Source organism: Clupea harengus, chromosome 2 (genome assembly GCF_900700415.2).
Source record: "Clupea harengus chromosome 2, Ch_v2.0.2, whole genome shotgun sequence".
Classification (NCBI taxonomy): domain Eukaryota; kingdom Metazoa; phylum Chordata; class Actinopteri; order Clupeiformes; family Clupeidae; genus Clupea; species Clupea harengus.
In genome coordinates, this window is record NC_045153.1 from 25,386,535 (window position 1) to 25,393,789 (window position 7,255).

A 7,255-nucleotide genomic window follows, 5' to 3' on the forward strand; every position below is an offset into this window, starting at 1 on the left:
GACATCAAACTGCAATAATTATAATGAATGTATCTGCTTTTGTCATAAATAATACACTCCTCTTATGAAGAAACAAAATGAATTCCTTTGTCATACTCTCTGCCTGTACTCCTCCTCCTAGTTTGTTCTTTATGTGTAGAGGGAGTTTAGCTGTGCCTGTGCCACCACATGATTGTTTGAAAGATTTAATCAAGGTTTTTCAATATGCAGTCTGAGATGCAGTCACAGTGGTCTTCATTTAATTTATGTTTCATGCTTGCATACTTATTTAATTACATGTTTACACAGGAAGCACAATTTCAAGACCATCATTACCTGAGTGGCCCACATGTGCCTCATTGGTAACTTCTGACGATAAGATGAGGCTTTGAGTGCCTCCATTTCTCTTTTTTTGCTCCCTCTCCATCCATCTTTCTCTCTCTTTGAAAAAAAAAATCTCTTGGCAGAGACCGTCAGCAGCATGGTGGGTATTATTGTTGCTCTGGCCCCTCATTTTGTTCATTTCCAAAAAGTTCCACGAATGAGAATCATATGAGCACAAAGGCCGCTCTTTCAGGCCTTCTGCACATGTAAAGAGCAGCGCCACAGTGCCCTTTAATTGTGTACATTCCGCTACCAGGCAACTCTCCAAACTTTATTGTAAACATTGTGTAGGGCTTTTTTCAGCCTCAGCATAATGCCATTGTTTGGTGCCTCTGTATGTAGTGTCCAATAGAAGCTAATGGTCCCACCTTAGGCCCAGTTAGAAGCTTATTTTGACAGGAATGGCCCATTGCTGTCAGAGATATCCTTTGCCACAACACAGATAGAACAAGCTGACAACAATTTGGAGGTTATATGGTGTATGTAACACAGTATTAGAAACACTGTTTGGGTCATCTGATGACAATTCTATGAGACAAACTATCTTTCTTTCACATTATGTCTCCATATGTTATCCCTATGTCCTGCAATGTGAATAAGAGAGAGAGAGAGGGACAGAGAGACGATTGAATGAGTAATGTAATAGTTTCATTAATGAATGTGTTATCAACAATAAATGAATGTGTTCATTCATCACGAATGGTCATCAGTCAGTATTAGGGAGGTAGCACCCAGGTTTGTTTATCTCAGGAATAGCCGCTATTTCAAGACCTTGAATTATAAAGGATAACATTTGAGTGAACCATCATCATTAACATTAACATTTTCAGATCCGCATAACACAAAGTAGCCTATGGGATAATAACGAAAAAGAACACATAACCTGAATTATTCAGAGGTTGGATCTTTGAATTTCTTTTGCATATGCTACATGCTTCACTTGGTCACAACACACCTCATATGGATGTGATTATGCTGGGCATGAATATTCAGGGTGTCAACATGTTTGTTGTAATACCATAGCCTAGCCTACACTGTGGCCAAACCAGAATGAAAGGGCACTGGATAATTGTCACTGGTTTGACTGGCATGGTTGTTGTGGGGATCACTCAGTAATCATAGGGTGTATCTTAACTTGAGGTGTGTTTGTTGTTTTTCTCTGATATTGACATGTGTCACCACTGGACACCATTGTTGAGCCTTCAGGAAGTGTCCTGGCCTAATTCAATGAAACTCTGATGAAGGGAGGTGCCCCCAAAAGCATCTTTGTTGTTGTTGTTGTTAAGTATCAGTATGATGGTTGCAGTGTAACCTACCCTGTTGTGCTATAATAAGGCTAGGTTGTTGGGTATGAGTAGGCTAGCCTACTTGCATGGGAGAAGTGAGAGGTGTGGCCGCTGTGGGATGCAACACTCATGGCACAACTAGCCAACTAACAAGGATGCCATTAGCTAATGTTAGTCAGTTGTGTAGCCAACATATTAGCAAAATGTATTCATGAAACACCAACAAATTATTTCAAATTGCCTCATCGATTTATTCCATTGTGTTGGTATGGCTACCTCCGATTTCAACCTCAGAAGAAATCCTAAAAATAATGAACAAGCCATGGTTCACAAAGTGGAATGTTGGAGTAATGATCAAAAGAGGAATTAAGACAGTTCTTGTCAGTGTGACAGGTTACCAACGGCCAAGCCAGGAACTCACACAACATGTGAAAACAGAGAAGGCGGATCCCATAGGCAACCGAGCGTGCCGATTTTAACAGTTGAGTCTCTTAAAGCCAAACAATAACCGCCATATGAACCATTAGACTATGCTATAGATCACAGTAGCCTATCGATAATGTTCGACAGTATTTATGGCAGTCTGACCTTACCTTTGCTAGCAGGTAGCCTACGGGAGATTGTAAGAGCACTGGGGGTGCATCTGTTTCCACACACCTTTCCCATGAAGATATAGGCTAGCCTAAATCTGAGCGCACGTTACCGTTATCATGATGTCGTTATTTATTCGTTATCCAGGACTTCTTAATGCAAACTGGAGTCGGTGTCATTGTTCGGAAGACACCCAAAACCAACCAACTCTTCCTCCTGCGTCAAGAGATCACAAATGCAAAGGTGGGCGGTGAAACGACTGGAATCCGGGGAGATGTCGAAACGCTTTCAGAACATAGCCTACAAACATGCATTTTTAACAGTTCCAGGTGATTAATGAGTTGTCTTTTTAGGTGTTTGAAAAAGCGTATCTCGCATTCCGTAAAATATCAGATTTCATAAATGGACAACAACGTTTCGACAGATAACTCACCAAAAGTAATGTTTTCAATCGGTCCTATTATGATTTACAATATACATGCTCAGTGCTTTTAACTTATTTTGGCCTACATGTCATACACTGACTTAGCCAATATTCTATTCGTCTATCTATCTATCTATCTATCTATCCATCCATCTATCCATCTGTCTTTTAAGTGCACTGTGTCTTCCTAAAAGTTATGTTAAGACGTATTTGTCGGTTTCAGATGCTGGGAGCTGCAGAGGTATGCAACTTTGAATGATTCAGAGGGATGTGAAACACCTTTGCATAGATCTGATGGTGATGAGTTAGGCTAAAAGCCTCCTCCCAGGTTTCCTGCACGGTCAGCTTCCAGTCTCTCTCAGTAGAAAATTAGATACTTCACAGAGATGTGAACAGAATTAATGAGCACAACTGGTTTTAAAACCCCATCGTTAAAACAAAAGTGCATCAAGGATGTTTCAGTGATAATTAAGAGACGAAGACAAGAGGATATTTATCTATCCAGGAATTGTGAAATACCATTCCCTGTGTGAAAGTATATCTGTGTATTTTGAAACGTGGAGGAGGGTCTGTTACAGGTTACCACAGGGCCCTTGGCTACCCTCTGAGTCAATTCATTATGTGTTGTCTCCGTCTCGACATTCACTTCCAGATGTACACGGATGACATGCTCATTTATCAAGCGGAATAATCTATTACAGAGGGCCAAGGCAAGAACAAACATAAAGGAAAAATGACTTATTTTACCCTCCCACATCTTCCTCTCAGAGGTAGGTGTAGTTCCTCAGCTAATGCGAGGAGTGAAATCACATTTAATCCACTCTCCGTTAGAATTAAAACCTATTTGCATGTAAGTAGAGTGAAGGTAGAGTAAAGTATTAATTTTAATTAAAATGCAATCACCCTGTTATCTCCCTTTTAAATATTTAAACAAATATTTTAAATTCAGATATGTGTCATGTTGAGAAACATAAACAAACTCTCTGTGCACTACAGGTTTTGCGACTCATGATGTTACCAGAGCTCCTTATATGTTATATGCCATTTATCTTACTCCTGTTGGCTCAGGTTTTGAAATAAAATAGAAATTGTAAAAAAAAATTCTAAATGTTAACATTAATCCAATATCCGTTTTAAGTATCAGACTGTACTGCTGTATAGCATTTCAAAGCACTTCCTGTGTCCCATCTGGTTTTGTGTTGTCCTGTGCTTTTAGGGCTTTCTTTCTGGCATCTCCAACAGACGGCCATGGTTTTCTTCCTTATTTCCGTATCTCCCCCAAATCCTCTCCCTAATCGCAGGAACCCCCTGGGGCCAGTCTCTCCCCTGAAACAACAATATTAAACACCTCTCCCGCAGCCTTTACTGGCCTACTCACTGACGGGTACCACTCCCCAGCTCACGGTCTAGGTGGGTGTGTGTGTGTGTGTGTGTGTGTGTTTGGGGTGTTGGAGAAGAGGGGTAACTAGTCTTTTCTAACTAGTATTTTCTTTCAATATGCATATGACCATATGCAGTGTTTATGTATAATTTTCTAACATGTCCATGGCAAGGAAACTGGCATTGAGACAAAGAGAATCTATCTAGGCTAGATTTTGCCACTGTTTGCGGGTTTGAATTACTGGCTCATGATATTTGGCAGCATGGGATGTGACCTGCAACGTAAAAAAAATGGGCTGAAAAGTTTCAATGAAGTGTCATGCCCAGGGTGGAAGGGCAATCAAACAAACTAATCTCAGTTGCTTGCGTCTTTCTCCCTCAGTCCTTTCTGCCATTTTTAACTCATTTATACATTTTCTCCGGATTCTTGAAATGTGATCTGCGTGACTGTTCTCACCACATTCCTCAAAAAGTCTCCCCTCTCCACCCCCCTTCCCGCCATGGGATGCCTGGCCTCTCTGTTTTGGCCCTTGGCCTGTTCTCTCCTTTCGCCAGACCTACACGGATTTGTTTACTCTGCTGGCATTTGGACATGCTGGGGGGGGGGGGGGGGGGGGGGGGGTGAGGTGTTTGGGTGTGGGGGAGGAGGCGTGGTGTTTGAATGTGCAAAGTTTGGCCCGTGTTTGGCTCCAGCAGGCTGTTCCTCCAACCAGAGTATTCCCACGTGAATGGCTGCTGAAAGGCCCAGGAGAGGGTTCCTTTAGCCAACATGCGTGTTTTGAAGGGCTCACATACTGCACAGGAAAGGGGCATTACCAGTGACAACTCTAATAAACCCCAAGTAAAGCCAGGACCAGAAGGAAGAACATAACAGCTCTGCCATGTTTCTCTGAGCCTTTCTTTAAGAACCGGTAGGAGTGGTCCAGAGATATTATATCTGAAAATAGAAGGAATTGCAACATTAAAATATTTTCCAACAATGCTTGGTAAAAATGAACACATATTACCACAGAAATGTTAGCTAGTTAGTCTTGAAAAACACTACGGTTGGCCTAAAAAAAAAGCCCACTGAAAATCTCTGATTCAAGTCTATGGGACTTACTGTTGAGACTGTTGCATCAAATAAAACTCTTTGAAGAGGAATTTTGCACAAGTGGTCAATGCTACATGCTGTTAGACTCCCAGGGACATTAGACACCTACAGCACATCTGGATGTCACCTCTTCATGCAAGTTTAGTAATTTTTTCTTACAATTACATATCAACACTGTCATCTGCTTACCATGATTTAGGAGGTAAAATGTGATTTATAATTTTTTTATACCTTTACTGCACTGTGTGCAACAGCTGCTCGCCAGCCGTTGGCCTGCGCACGACTCAGCTTAATTAACTGCTCTGTTTTAATGAGTACCCATGACTGGCAGTAGTGAGAAACCTACGGGTGAGAGGGAGCACTGCACTGATCTGCCTAGGCTGGTGGTGCTTGAGTGTGTGTGTGTGTGTGTGTGTGTGTGTGTGTGTGTGTGTGTGTGTGTGTGTCGGGGGGGATGGGTAGTTGAGGGGAAGAAGGTAAGGACGTGTCCTCAAGCAGACAGAGGAGGAAGGCAGATGGCTATATACGTGCTGCATCGTTACAAATCATTGTGTTCCTGAGAGGCTGGGCTGTCAGCCACATGTCCACTGGAGAAGCAGATCAACAAATCAAACACAAACAGACACATACACATACACACAGGCACACACACACACATACACACACACACACACAAACAGACACACATACACACACACACACAAACAGACACACATACACACATACGCACAGGCACACACACACACACACAAACAGACACACATACACATACACATACACACACACACACAAACAGACACACATACACACATACGCACAGGCACACACACACACACACAAACAGACACACATACACATACACACAGGAGATTGAAGGGGAACACAGTGCACCACTCCGTATCTGGCAATCTGTTTATCACTGCCTGGATCTTCCCCTCTGACCACTTCACCTCAGCAGGCCACTGATGGTCTGATAGTGTGTGTGTGTGTGTGTGCATGATTGTGGTTGTGTATGTGTGTGTGTGCGTCTCGTGTGTGCATGATTGTGGTTGTGTATGTGTGTGTGTGTATTTTCCCCTCATCCCAAGCCCAAAGTGCCAGTAGTTATTAGCCATGATAGATCTTTGAGATAGACAGCAAGTGGAAAATAGATGATGGATGTTCTGTTGACACCCTGCTGACTGCTTGTGGCTACTGCATTTGGAAGCTACTGATACTCTCCAACCACTGATGCAGTGCTCCATATTGCGTGTTTGTTTTTAGTACCCAACTGAAGAATGTTTGAACCATAAGGAGCGATGCCACTGTATTTAGTTACCTTTCAACAAACATTGACAGACTTTCTCCTTTCGTGATATGGAAATTACCTATATTTGATCCATCAAAACATTCACAGTGCAGGCCTCTCATTCTTATGTAATGCCATCTGAATGCATCTCTTAATCAGTCATTTCTGAAAACTTTTTTTGCACAATTACTAAATGGATGTTGACAGACTATACTGCAGTTCACACAGTACCCATTATGTAAAAGACTCATTTATCTATTCAAGGAGTGCTGCTTATCTATAACCCATTGGTGGAGGAAGTGCTTGTCCCCTGAATCTGACACATAGTGTCCTTCAAACTTCACTCAATCTGTCATAGATTGTGAGTTTGGTGTCGTTGTCATCCATAAAAAACAGATACAGTACACATGTCTGTTTCAGCACAAGGTTCATTGATCTGTGATGCGACGTGAGTGACAGTCTTTAAATGAGTAGCTAGTTGCTGGCTGCTGGTGTGTTATGCCAGAATCACCTTGAGCTCACTGAGAGCTCACGGCACTCACATTCACACTCGCAGGTTCATTTTGTAAATGCCCTCAAGTGCGCTCATCTCAAGGACTGCATCTCGGGTCAGCCACAGCCCCTGAAGGCTAGACACATCAGTAAAAGGGAGGGAACTGCTGGCGTGGGGAAGTGCTAACCCTGGCGATCAGGATCAATACAACACCTCATCTGACTCTTGGAGGACTTCAAATGTTAAGGAAGAAGATTAAGAATTGTACTGAAAAGTTTATTAAAACAGAACCTAATTCGTATTGGGTTCTAGGTTGCACAGCATGAGGAGAGAGAGT